Raw genomic sequence first — 26,095 nt, 5'->3', positions numbered from 1 at the left:
ATAATCTTGGACTAATAAAGCTAAAGTTAGGCACATTCGACCACAGGTTCGATGGACACAGATCAGCGTCATGTCGAATCTCCTATCTGTATCGAACTGTTGCAACGAAAATAAAGCATTTCTTTATGTGGGATCTTTCGGTTTTCAGATTCTGCACGTTCGTTATCGTTTGTTAAAATGATAATGAAAATACCCGAAATTCCAAAAATGCATTCAGACGAAAATGAATACACATGTCTACTATTTACAGCTCCAATTGATTCTTCCTCTTTACTCTGTACAACTCCAATTGATTCCTCTTTCTTGGTCTGTACAGTTCTGATTCCCCATTTAGTAACTAACAGTCTCTGTTAGATCAGCAACAGCCCCTTACAGGCTAGGAACTCTCAGTCCCTTAGAAAGTAGCACAATGTGTTGTGAACTGAATCCTGGAGTACTCCCAACTCTCTTGTAGACACTGGTCCCAGCTCTCTGGCTGCTTCTCCAACAGCCCACCTGGCTGCTTCTTCACCAGTCTACCCAACTGACTCTCTGGAGATCTTCCAGAGCAAGATAGTGAAGATTTAAGCACACCACTATCTTTCAGAGAGACCTGCTATGTGTAGCAGTCTCCTCCCTTGCTCGTCCCTGCACCAATCTTGTAGTAATGACACTGTCCTTCTTGCTCCTGCTGCCTCTCAGGAAAGGCTCCTTCCATGCTTTTCCTGTTGTCAGGATCCTCCCAGGCCAACACCCAAGCCCTGGCCTGAGGCAGAGCACAAACCAACCCCCCCCCAAGACTAGGGGGTTGTGTTCAGAGTCCAGGACTACACCTAGGACCTTGGCATGCGGGGATAGGCTGATAAGCAGAACAACCCTCCTAGCCTCCGCCCTCTAGTTTCCAGAATGTTTTCCAACTTTCCAGAACCAGGGGGAAGCACCAGAGAGCTGTCTGTATGAGTCATGCTGCCCTGAACTCTTATAATCATGACCCATATTAAGACTCACAGGGTTCAACATAGGTCATAATATGTTTTACCTGTCTCTAGTAGTATTTGAGGGTGCTACATTTAGGACAGGGTCCAAATTTGATCATTTCCTCTAGGGAAAAACGTATACAGGTTACATTTTTACATAGGATTTACTATACCCTTGTAAAACTCCAAAGCATATATCCAGAGCACAATTCTATGTGCTCTCGCTGCCAGCTACATTTGGGAACTTATTTGCATATGTTCTGGGATTGTCCCACGTTTACTCCCTTTGGGCCCGATGTTTTTGAATTCATTGATCTTCAATTACAAATGTCCCTGCCTGTTTCACCTGAACTGCCCTTGCTTGGACTCCATGAGGACAAGCAACGCTCTCATCATCTGAAGCTATTGATATCTTACCTATTATATAATGCCAAAAAAGAAATACTGTTGAAGTGGAGCTCGTTGGACTCTCCTGCTGTGTCATCCTGGGAGGCCACGATTAACGCTGCCCTCCCTATGTACAAGCTTACCTATATACAGTGCCTTGCGAAAGTAAATTTTAATTTTTTGTGAAGAATCACCAACAAGTGGGACACAATTGTGAAGTGGAACGAAATCAATTGGATTTTTGAAACTTTTTTAACTAATAAAAAAATGAAAAGTGGGGCGTGCAAAATTATTCAGCCCCCTTGCGTTAATACTTTGTAGAGCCACCTTTTGCTGCGATTACAGCTGCAAGTCGCTTGGGGTATGTCTCTATCAGTTTTGCACATCGAGAGACTGAAATTCTTGCCCATTCTTCCTTGCAAAACAGCTCGAGCTCAGTGAGGTTGGATGGAGAGCGTTTGTGAACAGCAGTTTTCAGCTCTTTCCACAGATTCTCGATTGGATTCAGGTCTGGACTTTGACTTGGCCATTCTAACACCTGGATACGTTTATTTGTGAACCATTCCTTTGTAGATTTTGCTGTATGTTTGGGATCATTGTCTTGTTGGAAGATAAATCTCCGTCCCAGTTTCAGGTCTTTTGCAGACTCCAACAGGTTTTCATCCAGAATGGTCCTGTATTTGGCTGCATCCATCTTCCCCTCACTTTTAACCATCTTCCCAGTCCCTGCTGAAGAAAAGCAGGCCCAAACCATGATGCTGCCACCACCATGTTTGACAGTGGGGATGGTGTGTTGATGGTGATGAGCTGTGTTGCTTTTACGCCAAACATATCATTTTGCATTGTGGGCAAAAAGTTGGTTTAGTCTGACCAGAGCACCTTCTTCCACATGTTTGGTGTGTCTCCCAGGTGGCTTGTGGCAAACTTTAGACGAGACTTTTTATGGATATCTTTGAGAAATGGCTTTCTTCTTGCCACTCTTCCATAAAGGCCAGATTTGTGCAGTGTACGACTGATTGTTGTCCTATGGACAGACTCTCCCACCTCAGCTGTAGTTCTCTGCAGTTCATCCAGAGTTATCATGGGCCTCTTAGCTGCATCTCTGATCAGTCTTCTCCTTGTCTGAGCTGAAAGTTTAGAGGGACGGCCAGGTCTTGGTAGATTTGCAGTGGTCTGATACTCCTTCCATTTCAAAATGATCGCTTGCACAGTGCTCCTTTGGATGTTTAAAGCTTTGGAAATCTTTTTGTATCCAAATCCGGCTTTAAACTTCTCCACAACAGTATTACAGACCTGCCTGGTGTGTTCCTTGGTCTTCATGATGCTCTCTGCGCTTTCAACAGAACCCTGAGACTATCACAGAGCAGGAGCATTTATACAGAGACTTGATTACACACAGGTACTGAACTTCTGGAGTGAGTTTGCAGCACTGAAAGTAAAGGGGCCGAATAATTTTGCACTCACCACTTTTCAGTTTTTTATTTGCTAAAAAAGTTTGAAATATCCAATAGATTTCGTTCCACTTCACAATTGTGTCCCACTTGTTGGTGATTCTTCACAAAAAATTAAAATTTTATATCTTTATGTTTGAAGCCTGAAATGTGGCAAAAGGTTGAAAAGTTCAAGGGGGCCGAATACTTTCGCAAGGCACTGTAAGTTGCGGCTGCCCATGGCAATATGAAAAGATGTGGCTCCCCTGGTTGTCATAGTAGTGAGTTTTATAGTGAAGCTCATTTTAAATTTCAGGGCTCCACACCTATGGAAGATACAGTATCTCACATAAGTGAGTACACCCCTCACATTTTTGGAAATATTTTCTTCTATCTTTTCATGTGACAACACTGAAGAAATTACACTTTGCTACAATGTAAAGTAGTGAGTGTACAGCTTGTATAACAGTGTACATTTGCTGTCCCCTCAAAATAACTCAACGCACAGCCATTAATGTCTAAGCCGCTGGCAACAAAAGTGAGTACACCCCAAATTCATCTACCTTACCAACCGCTCAGTGTCTGTCACCCCTCTCTGCCAATCCCTACACTGGCTCTCGATCGCCCAATTCAAAATATTAACCGCAACATACAAAGCCATTCACAACTCTGCTCCGAGCTCCATCACCAATCTTGTCTCCAAATATCACCAAAACCATCCTCTACACTCCTCTCAAGACCTACCACTCTCTAGCTCCCTTGTCTTCTCCTCCCATGCTCATCTCCAGGTTTTCTCCAGAGCCTCTCCCATCCTCTGGAACCCTCTACCTCAACCTGTCCGGCTATCTCCTACTCTTGCTGCCTTTAGGCAATCCCTGAAAACTCATCTCAGGGAAGCCTATCACACCTCCAACTAATCTTTTACCACTTCCACCAGCTCATTCCCCACAGTTACAACCTTTGTACCACCTGCCCCACTCTCTTAGATTGTAAGCTCTTCTGAGCAGGGCCCTCTTAAAGGGGTTGTAAACCCTTAAGGTTTTTTTCACCTTAACCGCTCCCCGACCGCCTCACGCAGATATATATCGGCAGAAGGGGTCATACAGGCAGAATCACATGCTTGTACGTTGCCCTTTAAGAGGCGGGTTGCAGGCACGCCCACCGGGAGCTTCATGAGCGGGATCGCGGGTCTCGCAGACTCGATGTCTGCAGGGATACTCAAGATCGTTTCACAGAGAGGAACAACGGGGAAATGCTAATGTAAAAAAGCATCTCCCCGTTCTGCCTAGTGACAGTGCCACTGATCTCTGCTCCCTGTAATCGGGAGCGGTGATAAGTGTTGTGTCACACACAGCCCCCCCCCCCTCCTCCCCACAGTTGGAATCACTCCCTAGGACACACTTAACCCCTACAACGCCACCTAGTGGTTAACCACTTCACTGCCAGTCACATTTACACAGTAATCAATGCATTTTTAATTGCATTGATTGCTGTATAAATGTGAATGGTCCCAAAATCGCAATCAAAAGTGTCCAATCTGACCACCATAATGTCGCAGTCACGATAAAAATCGCTGTTCGCCGCCATTAGTAATAAAAAAATAATTATTAATAAAAATGCCATAATACTATCCCCTATCCGCTATAACTTTTGTGCAAACCAATCAATAAATTGCGATTTTTTTTATTACAAAAAATATGTAGAAGAATACGTATCGGCCTAAAAAATGAATTTTATATATTTTTTGGGCATAGTTATTATAGCAAAAAGTAAAAAATATTGTATTTTTTTTTCAAATTTGTCGCTATTTTTTTTTTTATAGCGCAAAAAATAAAAACTGCAGAGGTGATCAAATACCACCAAAAGAAAGCTCTATTTGTGGGAAAGAAAAGGACGTCAATTTTGTTTGCGAGCCATGAAACACGGCCGCACAATTGTCAGTTAAATCGACGTAGTCCCGAATTGCAAAAAACACTCTGGTCTTTGGCCAGCCAAATGGTCCGGGGCTTAAGTGGTTAATACATTCTATGCATTAAGGTGAAAAACCTCCTGTGATTCAGCAGCCCCCCCAGAGCCCCCCCCCCCTTTTACTTACCTGAACCTGGGATCTTTCCAGTGACAGGGAAGAGCACACCTGCTCCAGCCGCTGTCTCAGGTCCTGATTGGATATATTGATAGCAGCGCAGCCATTGGCTCCCACTCCTGTCAATCAAATCCAATGACGCGGGAGTCGGGGGGGCGGGGTCGAGGCCTGCTGTCTGTGTCAAAGGATGCAGCAGGACACGGGAGCGCGCCCGCACAAGTGCACCGAGGGAGAGCAGCTCTGCAAACGGGGCATACAAAAAGAGGAGGAGCCAGGAGCGCTGCTGAGGGACCCCAGGAGAGGAGGATCGGGGCCACTCTGTGCAAAACCAACTGCACAGAGGAGGTAAGTATGACATGTTTGTTTTTATTTTTATTTTTGTTTTTTAAAAGAGCATTACATATCCTTTAATCCTCTTGTATTTTATTGCATTATAACTATTGTCTCCCTTTTATATTGCAAAGCGCTGCGTAAACTGTTGGCGCTATATAAATCCTATATAATAATAATAATAATAATAATAATATCCCACCAAAACTGAAATGTTTGTTGCAGGGGATGCCCAAAAATCTGACTTGTATCTTGGTGCAGACTTCTGGGAAAATCAGTGAGCCAATTAAACAAGCAGGAAATTACATTTCTCAGGGGCGCTCTGTATACCCTCTGTGTACAGAACGCCTCCAGGCTTCCATATTGCATTTTACAGTGTTGCCGATTGAAAAGGAAAGGTCATTATTATTAACAATAAATTACAACATGGCTTGTGCCACAATTGTAAATACTATATTTTAAAAAATTTTTTACCTGCAATATTTTTTTCCCACGACAGTGGAGTTACACTTTAAGTTTGGCTCTTCATGACAGTCGCAGTATCTCCTGTGGCCCCTTGGGAAAATGAATTGCTCATCCCCGCCGCTCTATAGTAGTAGTGGAAGAATGTTACACGTTTGTTACATTACTTCGCCATTTGCTTACATTTTGCATCTTCTTGTCATTCAGTAATAGAAGTCTTTTTTTATTTGCATTTGTTTTCCCTCTAGGTAAATTCATCATTTATTTGCTGGTTTCATTACAGCTACTTTGCACCGGTGTTCTGGCAGATAGTGTCCTGCCATCATATGGCGTCCGCCCCGTACTGCGCATGCGCAGTACGGAGCAGACGAAGCTTCGGAAAATCTCCGAAGCTGAACGGCGCCTGCGCCGTGAATGGAGGTGGTATCCCCACCATCCAAGCGGACATAGGGTTGTGAATATTAGAGGGCCACGCTTCGGGCTCAGCATCGCTGCGCTCGCCACGCTTCGGGCTCGGCCTCGCTGCGCTCGGCTCTTTTATATTCCTACTCTGTGTCCAGTTGGATAGTGGGGATAGAACCTGGACTCACGGAGCAGGCGCCGTTCATCCTTGGTAATTTTCGGAATCTGTGTTGCTGTGTACTACGCATGTGCAGTACACAGCGGACACTATCGGATGGGGGACCTTATATGATAGGACACCGGCAACCACTCAACACCGAAAAACTGCAAGTGATTTCTCACTCGATGTATCATTCAAAGGGAATGTAAACCCCAACTATGAATTTCACCTATCTGGTCCCTTTTACTCTGTTAAATATACAGTGCATCTGGAAAGTATTCACAGCGCTTCACTTTTTCCACATTTTGTTATATTACAGCCTGATTCCAAAATGGATTAAATTCATTATTTTCCTCAAAATTCTACAAACCATTCCCCATAATGACAATGTGAAAAAAAGTTTGCTTGAAATCTTTGCAAATTTATTAAAAATAAAAGATGAAAACAATTCATGTACATAAGTATTCACAGCCTTTGCCATGACACTCAAAATTGAGCTCAGGTGCCTCCTGATTCCACCGATCATTCTTGAGATGTTTCTACAACTCGATTGGAATCCATCTGTGGTAAATTCAGTTGGTTGGATATGATTTGGAAAGGCACACAGCTGTCTATATAAGATCCCACAGTTAACAGTGCATGTAAGAGCACAAACCAAGCCATGAAGTCAGGGGCGGACTGACCATTCGGGCACTCGGACACTGCCCGAGGGCCCCATGCCACTAAGGGGCCCCATCAGGGTTGCCTGCCTCAAGATTATAGCTGCCCCGCCTCTCCAGTACCTTTTCGGTGTGTGTATGTGTATTCTGTGTGTGTATACTGTGTGTGTATATTGTGTGTCTGTGTGTTTATACTGTATGTGTGTGTGTGTATACTGTGTGGCCCCATAATCTATTGCCTGGGGGGGCCCCATAATCTCCTATTGCCTGGGGGCTCCATAGGGGCCCCATAATCTCCTATTGCCCGAGGGCCCCATGAGTTGTCAGTCTGCCCCTGCATGAAGTCCAAGGAATTGTCTGTAGACCTCTGAGACAGGAATGTATGGAGGCACAGATCTGGGGAAGGGTACAGAAAAGTTTCTGCAGCATTGAAGGTCCCAATGAGCACAGTGGCCTCCATCATTCATAAATGGAAGAAGTTTGGAACCACCAGGACTCTTCCTAGAGCTGGGCCGCCTGGCCAAACTCAGCGATTGGGGAGAATGGTCTTATGCCCCGTACACACGAGAGGAATTAAGTCTGACAGACCTCCAAAGGAGTTCCGCCGGAGTTCCGCTGGAGTTCCGACGGAGTTCTGGCGGACTTTTCGACCGAACGGACTTGACCACACACCATCACACCAAACTCCGACGGAGTCGAACGTGATGACGTACGACTGGATTCGACGTAGGAAGTTCATAGACAGTAGCCAATAGCTGCCCTAGCGTCGGTTTTAGTCCGTCGGAGTAGCACACACACGAGCGGATTTTTCAAAGGGGACCGGGTCCGGCGGAGTTCCGTCGGGAAAATTTAAAGCATGCTTCATTTCTAAAGTCCGTCAGACTTTAGCTTCGCTAAAGTCCGTTGCAGCCCACACACGATCGGATAGTCCGCCGGACTCAGTCCGTCGGAGTTTGGATGTCGAAAAGTCCGCTCGTGTGTACGGGGCATTAGTCTTAGGGAGGTGACCAAGAACCCGATGGTCACTCTGATGGAGTTCCAGCATTTCTCTGTGGAGAGAGGAGAACCTTCCAGAAGAACAACCATCTCTGCAGCACTCCACCAATCAGGCCTGTATGGTAGAGTGGCCAGACGGAAGCCACTCCTCAGTAAAAGGCACATGACAGCCTGCCTGGAGTGCCAAAAGGCACCTGAAGGACTCTCAGACCATGAGAAACACAATTCTCTGGTCTGATGAAACAAAGATTGAACTATTTGGCCTGAATGACAAGCGTCATGTCTGGAGGAACCGCTCATCACCTGGCCAATACCATCCCTACAGTGAAGCATGGTGGTGGCAGCATCATGTTATGGGGATGTTTTTCAGTGGCAGGAACTGGGAGACTAGTCAGGAACGAAGGGAAAGATGAATGCAGCAATGTACAGAGACATCCTTGATGTCTCTGTACCTACTACAGAGCGCTCTGCACTTCAGACTGGGGCGAAGGTTCATCTTCCAACAGGACAATGACCCTAAGCACACAGCCAAGATAACAGAGGAGTGGCTACAGGTAGTGATGGGCGAACTTCCGATGGGATGTTTCGCGAACGCGAACCGCTAACGTGGCCAAAAGTTTGCGAACCTCAAAGTTTGCGGTGGGCCCCATTGACTTTAATGGCAGGAGAACCTTAAAAACCTACAGGTCATATTTTCAGCCACAAAATACTTACTAGATGTGCACACATAGTCCCACCACATGGGCACTGACAAAACAAAAGTATTAAGTGAATCTGGGATCGACAACGACAAGCATTCTTTTTTTATCTGTGAAATTTCTGTGACAATTCAGGAGCGCATAAAGGCCATGGAGGAGAGGAAAGGTCAGGGCAGGCTATGAAGATGGTGCAGGAGATGATCACCTGAACCGTGATAGAGAGCACTGACACCAGCACCGTGATAGAGAGCACTGACATCAGCACCGAGATAGAGAGCACTGACACCACACCAGCACCGTGATAGAGAGCACTGACACCAGCACCGTGATAGAGAGCACTGACACCAGCACCGTGATAGAGAGCACTGACACCAGCACCGAGATAGAGAGCACTGACACCAGCACCGAGATAGAGAGCACTGACACCAGCATCGAGATAGAGAGCACTGACACCAAACCAGCACCGTGATAGAGAACACTGACACCAGCACAGGGTTAGAGAGCACTGACACCACACCAGCACCGTGATAGAGAGCACTGACACCAGCACCGAGTTAGAGAGCACTGACACCACACCAGCACCATGATAGAGAGCACTGAGGCCACACCAGCACCAATATAGAGAGCACTGACACGAGCACCGAGATAGAGAGCACTGACACCAGCACCGAGTTAGAGAGCACTGAGACCACACCAGCACCATGATAGAGAGCACTGAGACCACACCAGCACCGAGATGGAGAGCACTGACACCACACCAGCACCATGATAGAGAGCACTGACACCAGCACCGTGATAGAGAGCACTGACACCACACCAGCACCGTGATAGAGAGCACTGACACCAGCACCATGATAGAGAGCACAGACACCAGCACCGTGATAGAGAGCACTGACACCAGCACCGAGATAGAGAGCACTGACACCAGCACCGTGATAGAGAGCACTGACACCAGCACCGAGATAGGGAGCACTGACACCAGCACCGAGTTAGAGAGCACTGACACCACACCAGCACAGTGATAGAGAGCACTGAGACCACACCAGCACCGAGATAGAGAGCACTGCCACCACACCAGCACCGTGATAGAGAGCACTGACACCAGCACCGAGATAGAGAGCACTGACACCAGCACTGAGTTAGAGAGCACTGACACCACACCAGCACAGTAATAGAGAGCACTGAGACCACACCAGCACCGAGATGGAGAGCACTGACACCACACCAGCACCATGATAGAGAGCACTGACACCAGCACCGTGATAGAGAGCACTGACACCAGCACCGAGATAGAGAGCACTGACACCAGCACCTAGATAGAGAGCACTGACACCACACCAGCACCATGATAGAGAGCACTGACACCAGCACCATGATAGAGAGCACTGAGAGCACACCAGGACCGAGATAGAGAGCACTGAGAGCACACCAGGACCGAGATAGAGAGCACTGAGACCACACCAGCACCGAGATAGAGAGCACTGAGACCACACCAGCACCGAGATCGAGAGCACTGACACCACACCAGCACCGAGAGAGAGAGAGAGCACTGACACCAGCACTGAGATAGAGAGCACTGACAGCAGCACTGATACCAGCAACTGAAGTAGAAAAGATGTAGCTGGATAGCCGCACTCCGAATTATTCAACTTTATTTCAAAAATGTAATTAAAATCATAGCATCTAGGCTGGTAAACAGACTAACTGCACAGCCGCTGACATGTTTCACACCGGACACGGTGCTTAGTCATAGCAGCAACTCGCTGCGGGACCCAAAAATATGACACCGCTCAACCTCTTCAAACAGGAAAGTACGGGCATATAGTACGGTGTGCTTTTTTTGTACAAGGAAGTGAGCCAAAGGTAGAAAAAAGGTCTGTGTGCTCGATTAAATAAATAGTTTATAGAGTTATGCATAAACATGGTCTACTGGTCACAGGTGTTGAATTGCTCTGAGATCCATGCCTCATTCATTTTTATCAATGTCAGGTAGTCAACACTGTCGTGAGCTAGGCGAGTGCGCTTATCGGTCATGATCCCCCCTGCTGTGCTGCACGTCCTTTCGGACAGGACAACGGACGAGGGGCAAGCAATTGGGCAAGCTCTGGCCAGAGGTCAAGCCTGCCCACCCAGTAGTCCTGGGGTTCATCACTCCTCAGAGCGTCCACATCGGCCGTTAACCCGATGTAGTTGGACACCTGTCGGTCTAGGCGTTCCCTAATGCTGGATCCAGATGACACCTGTCGATGGGTCGGCTGAAAGAATGACCTTATATCAGAAGTCACCAATACATCTTCAAACCGCCTTCTTCTTGCAGGCGCTGTTGGATTGGTACCCGCAACTCTTTCTCTGGGAGTGGGAATTCCTCCTCTGCCAGCGCACGCAAAAGCAGAATGCAGCATTTCTCGAAGCAAGGCCTGGAAGTGCTCCATTCTGACAGCCCTCTGTGACGGTGGTAACATTTCGGCCATTTTGTGTTTGTACCGGGGGTCTAAGTATGTTGCCACCCAGTACTGGTCCTTGACCCTTATGCTTTTTATATGGGGGTCCCTGTTAAAACACTGGAACATGAAGGCCCCCATTTACACTAAACTGGAAGAGGTGTGGTGGCCTGGCTCCTGCTCATCATCCAGGATAATGTCATCCTCCTCGTTCTCCTCTCCCCATCCACGCACAACAGGGATCCCAGAAAGGTTTAAAGCATACTCTTCTTGCTCCTCCTCATCCGCCCCGGCACCATCCTCCTCTGACTCCTCTTCAGACTCCTGTTGTTGACTTGTCTCAGATAGAGTAGCCCCCCCCTGGGAATTCATCCAGCATTGCGACTTCCTCATCTACCTGCTCCTCCACGGCTTGATCAATGACACAATGCAATGCACGCTCCATAAAGAAGGCATAAGGTACCATGTCACTGATGGCGCCATGGCTGCGACTGACCAGTTTGGTGATCTCATCAAATGGCCGCAGAAGTCTGCATGCGTCGCGCATGAGCAGCCACTGGCGCAGTGAAAAAAAACCAAGCTCCCCAGAACCTGTTCTGCCGCAGAGTTCATACAGGTAGTCGTTAACTGCACGTTTCTGCTGAGCAGCCTTTCAAGCATATAGAAGGTTGAGTTCCATTGCGTTGGGCAATCACAAATAAGACGTCTGACTGGCAGATTGTGTCGCCGCTGAATGTCAGCAAGACGAGCCATGGGCGTGTAAGATCTTCTGAAATGGGCCGAGATTTTCCTTGCCTGCCGCAAGATGTCCTGGACCCCAGGGTATTTGACAACGAATCACTGCACGACCAAGTTTAAGACGTGTGCCATGCATGGCACGTGCGTAATTTTGCCCTGTTTCAATGCGCTAAGCAGATTGGCACCGTTGTCACACACCACTTTACCAACTGTCAAATTGAGCATTGTTAGCCACTGATCTTCCTGTGTACGCAAAGCTGAAAGGAGTGCAGGGCCAGTGTGGCTCTTGGCTTCCAGGCACAACAGACGCAGCACAGCATGGCAACGTCTCACCTGGCATGTCAAATAGGTTCTGGGGAGCTTGGGCGGCACAGCGGAAGAGACGCTAGCAGCGGAAAAGGAGGAGTTAGCTGAGGAAGAGAGGGAGGAGGATGGAGTAGGAGGAGGAGGAGAAGAAGAGGCAGACCTGCATGCAATCCGTGGTGGTAAAACCAAATCTACACTGGTGCCACGGGTTACATGCTTGACGGCCGTCAGACGGTTCACCCAGTGGGCAATAAAAGTGATATACCTTCCCTGCCTGTGTTTGCTAGACCACGTGTCTCTGGTCAGATGTATCTTGGCACCGACACTGTGTGCCAGAGATACATTCACTTGCCGCTGAACATGACCATATAGCTCTGGGATGCCCTTCTCTGAGAAATACTTCCTTCCTGGGACCTTCCATTGTGGTGTTCCAATGGCCACAAATTTTCGAAAGGCCTAATTCCTGTGACTCAAGCGGAAGGTATATGGTAGTGGTGGTGTTGGTGGTAGTGTCTTTGGGTGTGCACACAGCAGAAAGCAAAGAGGGTGCAGATCAAGAGGATGAGGAGGGTGCAGAAGAGTAAGGCTGAGTGAGCCACTCAACCAAGTCTGGTGCGTCCTTTGACGTAATTGCACGCACCTTCTGCAATTTGCCACTTTGGCTCAAGTCTGTTGCTACTGCCCTACACCTACCTCCCCTGTGGAAGGGGCTGCCTCTTCCTCTGCCTGCCATTTTTTAAATGACCCTGTGACAAAAGTCTCTAGAAAAGTGCAGTATGTATGTGGAAGAAGGTATATAACACCCCGCTTCAATCTGTCGTTTTTGGGGGCCACTGGTCTATCACACCAGTCATAATACTTTTTATTTGATTGCGTTTGTCACTCTTTGTAGTATCGCTGCAGAACCACTCAGCAGTCACAATGCTGCACAGTGGAAATGCACTATACTATGCTTTCTATATGTGCAAGTATTTTATACGTGTATTACACACCTATATACTGCACACCAAATAGTACACCTATAAAAGTCCTTAAAAGGACCTTTGTGGACCTAGTAGCTAGTGATTTGCAGACTGTCCCTCAGTCCCTACACTGATAAAAGACAGCTGCAGAATCGGGCAACAATCAGCAGCACAGCAGTCAGCAGCAGTGCACCACAACCCTATATATTGTACACCTATACCAGTCCTTAAAAGGACTTTTGTGGACCCAGTAGCTAGTGATTTGCAGACTGTCCCTCGTTCCCTACACTGATAAAAGACAGCTGCAGAATCGGGCAACAATCAGCAGCACAGCAGTTAGCAGCAGTGCACCACAACCCTATATATTGTACACCTATATCAGTCCTTAAAAGGACCTTTGTGGACCTAGTAGCTAGTGATTTGCAGACTATCCCTCAGTCCCCACACTGATAAAAGACAGCTGTAGAATTAGGCAGCAGTCAAGTATAATATTCTTTATATATTTGGAAGAAAGTATATTATACGTGTACAACCCTATATACTGTACACCTATACCAGTCCTTAAAAGGACCTTTGTGGACCTAGTAGCTAGTGATTTGCAGACTGTCCCTCAGTCCCTACACTGACAAAAGACAGCTGCAGAATCGGTCAGCAGTGCACTCAGCAATCACCAGCACCCTATATACTGTACACCTATACCAGTCCTTAAAAGGACCTTTGTGGACCTAATAGTAATAGCTAGTGATTAAACTGACTGTCCCTGCTTCACACAGCGTCCTGTCCCTACACTGACAAAAGACAGCTGCAGAATCAGTCAGCAGTGCACTCAGCAATCACCAGCACAGCAGTGCACCAGAACCCTATATACTGTACACCTATACCAGTCCTTAAAAGGACTTTTGTGGACCTAATAGCTAGTTATTTGAGTCACTACAGTCTCTCCCTGCTCCACACAGCATCCTGTCCCTAGACTGACATAAGACAGAATGTAAAATGGCCGCCAGATCAGGTCTATTTATAAGGTAGGGGGAATGTCCAATTGTCCATGTGCTGAAATGTCTCAATTGGCTGTCCTGTACCCCATGATGGATGTGTCATCATGGGTCAAAGTTCTTTCACAATGTAAATGCATATGTCCGCCGGGCAAACAGCGCCAGAAGTCCGCCGGTTTGGCGAATCGCAAACACGCAAAATTTGCCGCGAACCGACCGCCGGGCAAACCGCAAGGCCATCTCTAGCTACAGGACTGTGAATGTCCTTGAGTGGGCCAGCCAGAGCCCAGACTTGTACCCGATTGAACATCTTTGGAGAGATCTGAAAATGGCTGTGCACCAACGCTGCCCATCCAACTTGATGGAGCTTGAGAGGACCTGCAAAGAAGAATGGGGGAAACTGCCCAAAAATAGGTGTGCCAAGCTTGTAGCATCATACTCAACAAGACATGAGACTGTAATTGGTGCCAAAGGAGCTTCACCAAAGTATTGAGCAAAGGCTGTGATACTTAAGTACAGGGGATTTTTTTTATTTTTTTTTTATTTTTAATACATTTGCAAAGATTTCAAACAAACTTCTTTCACGTTGTCATTATGGGGTATTGTTTGTAGAATTTTGAGGAAAATAATGAATTTTATTCATTTTGGAATAAAACTGTAACATAACAAAATGTGGAAAAAGTGAAGCACTGTGAATACTTTCCGGATGCACTGTACCCTCAGTGGCATTTTGTTATATCTGTTCTGTAAGTGCAAAAAATAGCTGTTGATCCTGCCAGAAATCTTGTGAGCTGATAACGTCCTGTGCTATGTGTCTGTGCTGACTGTTATCAGTTATTTTGTTCCCTTCTATCTTTGAGAGCTACAGAACACCTCCCCTTTATCCGCTGTATGCCCTTAGCCCTTGTACACACGGTCGGAGAATCCGTCGGAATGTGTCCTATCGGACCGTGTTGTCGGATAATCCGACTGTGTGTGGTATGCATCGGACTGATTCCGTCGGAATATCCGTCGGACCCAATTTTCCAACTTGTTGGAAATATTTTCCGACCAACTGGTTCGATCGGACATACTCCGATCATGTGTAGAGAATTTTGATCGGACCAAGTGCCACGCATGCTCAGATCAAATTCCTACATCAAAGCTATTGGTTACTAGCCTGAACGTAGTCCCATCGTAAAGAAATTACGTCATCACGTTCTAAATGATCGGATTTTTCGACAACTTAGTCTGACGGTGTGTATGCAACAGTTTCGGACAAGATCCGACAGACAAAATCCGACGGATTTGGTTGTCGAAATCTCCAACCGTGTGTACAGGGGCTTAGAGTGTCCTCATCCTCGGGTTGAAGTGCAATCGTAATTTGTAAAATTTGGATGCCACATCCCTTCACTGAAACCATCATCAAAATTACACTATGGTATTGACATGGGACTTTGAAGGCACAGCATTCATTAATGTGTGAAAACATATTTTTATTGTTCATATTTTGTTTTAAAAAAACCACCAATATGTTATGTAAACAAGGCAGATCGCTGTTGTATGAAGGAGCATGCATGCTCCGAACGTGAGCGCTATAGCCACGCCCCTCGTTCTCAAGCCTCTGACGTCTCCCACCAACGTACCTGCTGAAGTGCTCACTGTGGGAAACACATACCTCAGACCTACGGACACCACCGGAAGCGACCGGGGTCTGACCCCTCACCGCAGCCCAGCAGGAAACCGGAGGAGAGCTGAGGACGGCTAAAAAGAGAACCATCCTAAGCCTGTTTTATCTACGTCATATGGTAGGCACAAGTGGCTGCATTTTATGGGTACAAGTGGCTGAATATGATGGACACAAGTTGCATTTGATGGGCACAAGTGGCTGCATATGATGGGCACAAGTGGCTGCATATGCTGGGGCACAGTGGCTGCATATGCTGGGGCACAGTGGCTGCATATACTGGGGCACAGTGGTTGCATATGATGTGCACAGTGGCTGTATATTATGGGCACAGTGGCTGCATATGATGGGCACAGTGGCTGTATATTATGGGCACAGTGGCTGCATATGATGGGCACAGTGGCTGTATATTATGGGCACAGTGGTTGCATATGATGTGCACAGTGGCTGTATATTATGGGCACAGTGGCTGCATATGATGGGCACAAGTGGCTGCATATGCTGGGGCACAAGTGGCTGCATATGCTGGGGCACAGTGGCTGCATATGCTGGGGCACAGTGGCTGCATATGCTGGTCACAGTCTCTGCATATGATGGTCACAGTGGCTGCATATGATGGGCACAAGTGGCTGCATATGATGGACACAAGTGGCTGCATATGCTGGGGCACAAGTGGCTGCATATGCTGGGGCACAAGTGGCTGCATATGCTGGGGCACAGTGGCTGCATATGATGGGCACAGTGGCTGTATATGATGGTCACAGTGGCTGCATATGATGGGCACATGTGGCTGCATATGATGGGCACAAGTGGCTGCATATGCTGGGGCACAGTGGCTGCATATGATGCGCGCAGTGGCTGTATATGATGGGCACAGTGGCTGCATATGATGGGCACAAGTGGCTGCATATGATGGGCACAGTGGCTGCATATGATGGGCACAGTGGCTGTATATGATGGGCACAGTGGCTGCATATGATGGGCACGGTGGCTGCATATGATGGGCACAAGTGGCTGCATATTATGGGCACAGTGGCTGAATTTGATGGACGCAAGTGGCTACAATTGATGGGCATAATCACTGTATCTGATGGGCACAATGGCTGAATTTGATGGGCACAGTGAGGCTGCAATTGATGGGAACAGTGAGGCTGCAATTGATGGGCACAGTGAGGCTGCAATTGATGAGGGGTGTTTCAGTATTTTTCAGTTTGTTTGTGCCCCCCCCCCATAAATTTTGAGCACCAGCCTCCACTGGCCAAATGAGCTTCCCCCGTACTTCTCCTTTAATAGCCATGCATTTTTCTTTAGTAAAACAAAAACAGAAGAACTGATCAGTTGTAAAGGCCCCCTAAAGAGAAACATTACAATGCAATGTTTTTTTAACATATTTGTTACATTTTCTTGAAATATCTGTGTACATATTTTCAATCCACACTGGAATTTAGGATCATTTCATTTCCACATACCAGGCTATTGTGGGTCACAGGGTTACAAGCTGCAAACTGAACTTTGAAGAACCAACATTTGTCTTAAAGACAATATGCTACAATTTCGTAAAGTAACAACCTAAGCAAAAAACATTCCCAACTGTCAGAAAGGGTTTCTAAACTTTACTTAGCTCCTAATTTTCAATTTTACAAAGAGCTAATTAGAAAAAAAATATAATAAAATTGAAATTTTCCATTTACAAGTAACTGCAACCAGTTTCCTGTTCTAAAATATGACCCCAATTCCCCAACAAATGGTGGGACACTGTGCAAAAATCTACACATACAGAGTGCAATGATATGCAAACATCAAACACCCATATATTATTTACAATAGAAAACACATCAAATGTTTAAACTGAGGAAAACTGGGGGCCCGGGGGGGGGTGGGGGGTTGCTCCATAGCCGAGCTGTGTGTGTCAATGGCTCCAGCTGCTGCCTGTGTTATCTGTGAAAGGAGGAAGAGAGGAAGAGAGGAGAGTGACTTCCAGCAGGTACAGCACTGGATCGATTATTGTCAGGTAAGTGCTCGGGATGTGGAGGGAGGTTGCACAGACAAATACACAATTTTGACCTTAACCATTTGCCCTCCGGAAGGTTTATCCCCTCCCCCCTTCATGACCAGGCCATTTCATGCGATACGCACTGTGTTATTTTAACTGACAATTGCGCGGTCGTGCGACATTGTACCCAAACAAAATTGACGTACTTTTTTTCACACAAATAGAGCTTTATTTTGGTGGTATTTGATCACCTTTGCGGTTTTTATTTTTTGCGCTATAAACAAAAAAAGAGCGACAATTTAAAAAAAATTTTTTTTTACTGCTATAATACATATCCAAAAAATATATATAAAAAAAACTATTTTATTCATCAGTTTAGGTCGATATGTCTTCTACTACATATTTTTGGTTAAAAAAAAAATCGCAATAGGCGTATATTGATTAGTTTACTTGAAAGTTATCGCATCTACAAACTACAGGATTGATTTAGGGACTTTTTTAAATAGTTTTTTACTGGTAATGATGGCTATCTGTAATTTTTAGTGGGACAGCGACATTGTGGCGGACAAATCTGACCCCAAATTACACTTTTTGTGGACCTGTAACATTAATGACATTGATCAGTGCTATAAAAATGTAGTGATCAATGTAAAAATGACACTGACTGGGAAGGGGTTAAACACTAGGGGGGCGATCGAGGGGCTAAGTGTGTTCCCTCAGCGTGTTGTAACTGTAGGGGGGTTGGGCTCACTGGAACATGACAGCGATCACTGTTTCCGATGACAGGGAACAGTAGATCCCTGTCATGTCACTAGGCAGAATGGGGAAATGCCTTGTTTACATAGGCAGCTCCCCATTCTGCCTCTACTCGCAGCGACATGAAGTCCGCAGGATCCGCGGGAACGTTGTGCACTGGTGGCAGTCATCTTAGAACAGGAAGGGGCCATCCCGAAATGGTTCCCACAAAGTTAGGAGCATGAAATTGTCCAAAATGTCTTGGTATGCTGACACCTTAAGAGTTCCTTTCACCAGCCCAATCCCTGAAAAACAACCCCACACCATAATCCCCCCTCCACCAAATTATTTGGACCAGTGCACAAAGCAAGGTCCATAAAGACATGATGAGCGAGTTTGGGGTGGAGGAACTTGACTGGCCTGCACAGAGTCCTGACCTCAACCCAACAGAACACCTTTGGGATGAATTAGGGCGGAGACTGCAAAACAGGACTTCTTGTCCAACATCAGTACCTGACCTTACAAATGCGCTTCTGGAAGAATGGTCAAACATTCCCATAGACACACTCCTAAACCTTGTGGACAGCCTTCCTAGAACAGCTAAAGCTGTTTTAGCTGCAAAGGATGGGCCAACTCAAAAGATTAGTAGTAGTAGAAAACACCTGTAGTAATTCCCCAAGGTGGTGAGCGGTCGGTGCATTGGCTTGTAGTTTTCTCCTATCACTCGAGTAAACATGTAAGTGACTAAGGCTACCTACCGAAACGCGTAAGCCTTGTATTATTTTGTATTTTATTTTGTTAATAAATGTATTCATTGTGGAAGATCGAGCTGCCAGATTTCCTTTACTTACAATATTGAACCCTACAGACTAAGTCTGGGATGCCATAGTGTGTAAAGGCAATACTTTTGGAAATATAGTGTACAAGCATTAAAAACGATTATTTTAACTGAGTTGAAGCTAAATTCAAATTCTGAATTTAGTTAAAATAATGGTTTTCAATTCACCCATGGGAGCATGGGTGTGCCAGTAAATATATCTAAAATACATGAATGATATATATATATATATATATATATATATATATATATATATATATATATATATATATATATATATATATATATATATATATATATATATATATATATATATTCAGAAAAAGTACTAGAAATGATAAGTAAAATTCAAAGTCAAAATAAATTCACAAAAAATTGCGTATCATTGGTGCAGTCCATAGTAAAGTGCCCTACGCGTTACGCCAGGTCACGTGATGTGACGTAACGCGTAGGGTATCCTGGACTGGAAGTGATGTCTGAGACCTTGTTTTGCTGAGGCATTTTTTTTACTATTGTAAGAGTTACTCTTTTAATAAAATAGATTTTACCTAAATACTCCACAATGGGAGGTCACTTTGTTTCACCCTAAAATATGGGCAAGTGTGGTGGAGGGAGCCTTAAAGGGACCACAACCACAGTTTACCAAAACTGACTGGACAGGACCAAAACCAACCTAACATCAATGGAGGACAGTTTTTAAGTGCAATCAAAAGTGCATTTCATTACTCACTAAGTTGAGAGTACTGGGAGCACATAGGTGTCGCAACAGGTGGAAGCGCACCATGTGTTTATCATGTTGTCAGACAGAAGTTGATATCCTAGAAGAAAGGAAACTGTGCACACTAAATCACCTCTGGATATGAACTATTATTCACTAATCACAGATAATCACATGCTTAAAAAAAAAAACCCTATTGGAATCCATGCGTCGGGCACAGGGGGCCAGACGCATTAGGGGGCCAGACGCATGGATAGGGGGGCGGCGCCCCTGTGCCCATTATGGATGGAGGCCCAGCGTGGTTGTGGGGCTCTAGGGCAGATTGGAGCTGAACTTTGTTGAGGATATGATAATATGACAGGGAGGCTGAATGGGCCCCCTGGAGCTAGGGGTGGGGTTGCGATTGTGACCCCTGCAACCCCTTATGCTACACCCATGGGGATATAGTAAATGGTTATCTACACAAACACACACCTACACAGGTTGAACTAGATGGACTAGTTTCTTTATTCAACCTTACCAACTATATAACTATGTAACTCACTTCTTTTTCAATGCAGGTAAATAATGGATTCCAAACAAGAGCAATGTGCTGTCATTGAGTTGTTGATGAAGGAGGCATGCAGGCTGTCTGGCATTCAGAGAAGGATACAGAATGTTTTTTGGAGATGACACCATTGACAAGAGTCACCAATGACAAGATATTGCTCTTGTCAATGGTGTAATCTCTGTAAACTTTCTGTAGCCTTCTGTGGATGTCAGACAGCCTACACCCCCTCCATCAGGAACTCAGTGACAACACATTGCTCTTGTTTGGAATCCATTATTTACTTGCAATGAAAAAGAAGAGAGTTACATAGTTATATAGTTGGTAAGGTTGAATAAAGAAACAAATCCATCTAGTGCAACCTGTGTAGGTTTGTGTTTGTGTAGATAACCATTTGCCATATCCCCATGGGCCTGGCTTAAGGGGTTGCAGGGGTCACAATCGCAACCCCACCCCTAGCTCCAAGGGGCCCCTTCAGCCTCCCTGTCATATTATCTTATCCTCAGCAAAGTCCAGCTCCGATCTGCCCTTGGGCCCCACAACCACGCTGGGCTTTCACTTTGCCTTCCACAGTCCATACACCCCTCTGTTATCATTGAATAAGTGAAAAAAGTGAGCTGCGCTAAAAAAACAAAACTCTACTCAAAAAATCTCAAATCACACACATATTAAAAAAATCAATAATCGCAAAGGAAAATAGTGACAAGAAAAGGATGCAAAAATTGGCTTAAGAAATTTAAATAAATTATATCAGTGAGTAATATCTTAAGCATATAAGTGACAAAAAAACTCACCAGTGCCAATAATATAATTAGCATAAATTATATATCCCTTATATAAAAATCACATAAATTATCAATGATATAAATAATTAATAGAGCACACACCACCAACTTGTTATAGTAAATATGCAAAAAAAACTAACAAAGAAATGAAATAGGAATAAAGTCAGAAAAAGTCCCAGAAAAAATGATCCAAAGGATGGTGATGATTCTTCCAAAGTGAAAATATGGAGTTGACACCCACAATGTTCTGTGTTAAAAGAGATCCAAGCAATCACCTCCATCAGTGAAAAGGGGGCCGCTTACCAGAATTATAGATCTCAGTGTCAGTGAGATCAACAAGGCAAAAGCACAGGAGTTCTGGATGAACCATCACATGAGCCACACAACCTTTATCCTTGATGTAAACCTCCAGACACGGAACGAAGGTGTCGTGTATCATATAAAAAAAAATCAGAAAGGCACTCGCATAGCGTAAAACCTCTTATTTTAATGAATAAAAAAATAGACAATATTGCACTCACATGTACATAGAAGAATACGGTCGTATAAACAGAGAACGAGCCGGCCGACTCTCGTGTGCCGCCCGCACTTCCTGGTTGAACACGTCCGTCTTGTGACAAAACGCGCGTAGGGAGGTACGGCGTGCTGACATCACCGCGTTCTACGCCCAACCAGGAAGTGCGGGCGGTACACGAGAGCCGGCCGGCTCGTTCTCTGTTTATACGATCGTATTCTTCTATGTACATGTGAGTGCAATATTGTCTATTTTTTTATTTATTAAAATAAGAGGTTTTACGCTATGCGAGTGCCTTTCTGATTTTTTTATATGATACACGACACCTTCGTTCCGTGTCTGGAGGTTTACATCAAGGATAAAGGTTGTGTGGCTCATGTGATGGTTCATCCAGAACTCCTGTGCTTTTGCCTTGTTGATCTCACTGACACTGAGATCTATAATTCTGGTAAGCGGCCCCCTTTTCACTGGTGGAGGTGATTGCTTGGATCTCTTTTAACACAGAACATTGTGGGTGTCAACTCCATATTTTCACTTTGGAAGAATCATCACCATCCTTTGGATCATTTTTTCTGGGACTTTTTCTGACTTTATTCCTATTTAATTTCTTTGTTAGTTTTTTTTTTGCATATTTACTATAACAAGTTGGTGGTGTGTGCTCTATTAATTATTTATATCATTGATAATTTATGTGATTTTTATATAAGGGATATATAATTTATGCTAATTATATTATTGGCACTGGTGAGTTTTTTTGTCACTTATATGCTTCAAGGGGAGGGCCACCCTGAAAAACAAAAAAATGTTAAAAATTACAAAAAATCTAAAAAAAAAAAAAATGAAAAAAAATTTTTTTTTTTACTTACCAGAAATGCCTGTTGCTAGGCACTTTCTCCTAATCTTCCTCTTCCTCCTCCGCGGAGATCTTCTGTCTTCTCTCTTCGTCGCGGCGTCTTCTGGGTAATGAGTCGCGCTGTGTTCTGGGAACTGTGTGTTCCAGAACACAGCGCGTCCCATTCAGAAAGCGCTGCGGGACTCGCGCATGTGCAGTAGCTGCGGGACTCGCGCATGCGCAGTAGGAAACGGGCAGTGAAGCCATAAGGCTCCGCTGCCTGTTTCCCTTACAAGGGATGGTGGCGCCGGGACCCGAGAGCCGAGGGACGGGTCGGCCTCGGGCGGCCGACATCGCGGGCGCCCTGGACAGGTGAGTGTGTTTATTAAGTCAGCAGCTGCAGTGTTTGCAGCTGCTGACTTTTTTTTTTTTTTTTTTTATAACCGGCCCTCCGCTTTAAGATATTACTCACTGATATAATTTATTTAAATTTCTTAAGCCAATTTTTGCATCCTTTTCTTGTCACTATTTTCATTTGCGATTATTGATTTTTTTAATATGTGTGTGATTTGAGATTTTTTGAGTAGAGTTTTGTTTTTTTAGCGCAGCTCATTTTTTTCACTTATTCAGTCTATTATCTGAGTATTACGATTAGGGTTGCTGCTTGTAGGGAATTTATTTACATTTTTAATTTTTTCTGAATAGCGCGGTTTACTTTTTATATCGCCTCTGTTATCATTGCCTGGGGAGAAGCTGTGAGCCTTTTCCCGAATGGAGAGGAGCATGAGGTGAGAACAGCCCAAGATAGGGAAGTGTCTGTGCTGTGTGTTGGCAACATGGAATGGTAACCAAGCTCAGCGAATTAAGAGGAGAAGAGTGCCCTCCTGTAGCCACTATGGGATGGATGTTACTGGTGAGGTAAGACGCCGCTCAGTGTCTCCTAGTCATCAGCTGGGATTCTTTGTACCCCCCCACCCGGGGATGTCCACTTACTCCACTTTCCTGACAACTGGGGAAAAGACACACACCTCCGGGAAGTGACCTTCCCCCAACATATGCAAACACTGACAAAGAAACCTTCAGAAATTGCTAAAGCAACTCCCTTAACACCTCCTAAGGGGGCCCTGAGGGGCTGCAAGCTCCAGATTTTGTGTCACATGGCTTTGCCCCCCAGATCTAAGTTGCGCTCCCCTGACCACCCCCTCCACCCTGGATGCTGTGCTTGGCCACTAAACTCCTTTCCCATTATGGCACTCTATACTGCTCCTCCTCCGCAGGGCTGAAATCACATTCCTTTACAACACTGCCAGTCAGCCACGATCTTCACAGGGTGTATCTGCCCACTGCAACTACACTGCCATTCCGACCAGAGAATTTCACAGGTCAGAAGGGCAACATAAATGTCAAATACACCCTGTGAAGACTGACAGACTGTGTGTAAAGGAATGTGATTCCAGCCCAGTGTAGTTTGGGGGGGGGGGTGAGGAGCTGTATACAGTGCTGGGATGGGAAAGGATCTCTGCCAATGTGACCTGTTAGTGATCCCTGTCCTCTGATTCTCCAGCAGTGATCCCTGTCCTCTGATTCTCCAGCAGTGATCCCTGTCCTCAGATTCTCCAGCAGTGATCCCTGTGCTCTGATTCTTCAGTGGTGATTCCTGTCGTCTGATGTAAGGAGGGACTCTGGGAACTCAAAACTCTTAAGCCACTTTGAGTATCTTGGCATGTGGTGGGTGTATTTGCAAGCACGGTGGAAGAGCTGGTTGCTAGTGGGGGAGGCCCATGTCAACTTTTGCATCGAGGCCCACAAGCTTCAAGCTACGCCTCTCCATATCCCTGTATATTGTGTTTGATAAGATGCATGTCCAAGAGTCTTTTGAAACTTATCCATACTTCCTGGTGACACCACCGATTGCGGAAGAAAGTTCCACATCCTCACGGCCCTGACAGTGAAAAACCCTCTACGCAGCTTAAGGTTAAACCGCTTCTCCTCCAATCTCATTGTGTGGCCCTGTGTCCATTTAAACTCCCTGTCCCTGACACTGACTAGTTTGCTACCTACACTGAGATTACCATTGAGATATTTGAATATTGCTCATCACATCTCCTCTCAAGTGTCTCTTCTCCAGGGAGAATAAATTTAGCGCTTGTAGTCGTTCCTCGTATTTGAGGTTCTCCAGTCTACTTATTAATTTTGTTGGCCTTCTCTGAACCCTCCGCAGCTCCAGCACTTCCTTTCTGAGGATTGGGGACCAGATCTGGACAGAATAGTCCAGATGTGGCCTGGCCAGAGTTCTATAAAGCGGTAGGATTATCATTTTATCTCTGGAGTAAATCCCTTAATGCATGCTAATATTCTGCTGGCTTTGCTTGCCGCAGCTTGACAATGCGTGCTATTCCTAAGTCTGTCATCTACTAGGACCCCCAGGTCCTTCTCAATTCTGAAATCCCCCCCAAGTTTCTCCTCCTAGTAAGTAACCTGCATTTATATTTTTGACCCCAAGTGCATTACTTTACATTTTTCACTGTTAAACCTCATTTGCCATCTAGTTGCCCACTCCGTTAATTTATTGAGGTCCTCTCGTAAAGGTTTCTACATTCTGCTGTGATGAGATTGAGCTATTTATCCCATCCTCTATATCATTTATAAATAAATTAAACAGAATTGGTCCCAGGACAGAGCCTTGGGGTACCCCACTTACCACTCTAGACCAGGGGACTCCAAACTTTTCAAACCAAGGACCAGTTTATTGTCCTTCAGACTTTAGGAGGGCCGGATTGGGGGCAGAAAATGTCCTGAACCCAGCATCAATGAGAATAAAAATGGCCTCAAAGTTGGTGGTCAGTAGAAGGAATCGTAGTGCTCCCTATTAGTAAAAGGAAAAGGATCCCATTAGTGGGAGGAATAGTGCCCAAAGGGCCGGATAAAGGCTAGCAAAGGGCCACATCTGGCCCTCGGGCCGCAGTTTGGAGACCCCTGCTCTAGACCATTCTGAGCACAAGTTATTTATCACCACCCTTTGGACGCACCCCTGTAGCCAGTTTTCTATCCAAGAGCAAACCCTGGTCCATGCCTACAGACCTTAGTTTGTAGATTAACCACCTCGATACCGGGCATGTTCCCCGCTTCTTGCCCAGGCTAATTTCCAGCTTTCATCACTGTCGCACTGTGAATAACAATTGTGCGGTCATGCAACACTGTACCAAAATGACTTTTTAATAATTGTCTTCACACAAATAAAGCTTTCTTTTGGTGGTATTTTGGTGGTATTTAATCACTGCTATAAAGGTATAAGTTTTTCTTAGTGGCTGTCAGTACATTTTGTAAATAAGAAATGTTTCTCCTTCACTGATGTGCATTGATGAGGTGGCACTGATGAGCACTGATAGGCTGCACTGATGGGCACCAATGAGGCAGCACTTATGGGTACTGATAGGTGGCACTGATGGACACTAATAGGTGGAA

The sequence above is a fragment of the Lithobates pipiens genome, unplaced genomic scaffold (assembly GCF_037356315.1).
Source record: "Lithobates pipiens isolate NorthernLeopardFrog02 unplaced genomic scaffold, aLitPip1_a1.2 Scaffold_19, whole genome shotgun sequence".
In the NCBI taxonomy this organism is placed as follows: domain Eukaryota; kingdom Metazoa; phylum Chordata; class Amphibia; order Anura; family Ranidae; genus Lithobates; species Lithobates pipiens.
Note: the sequence above shows the minus strand (reverse complement) of the source record.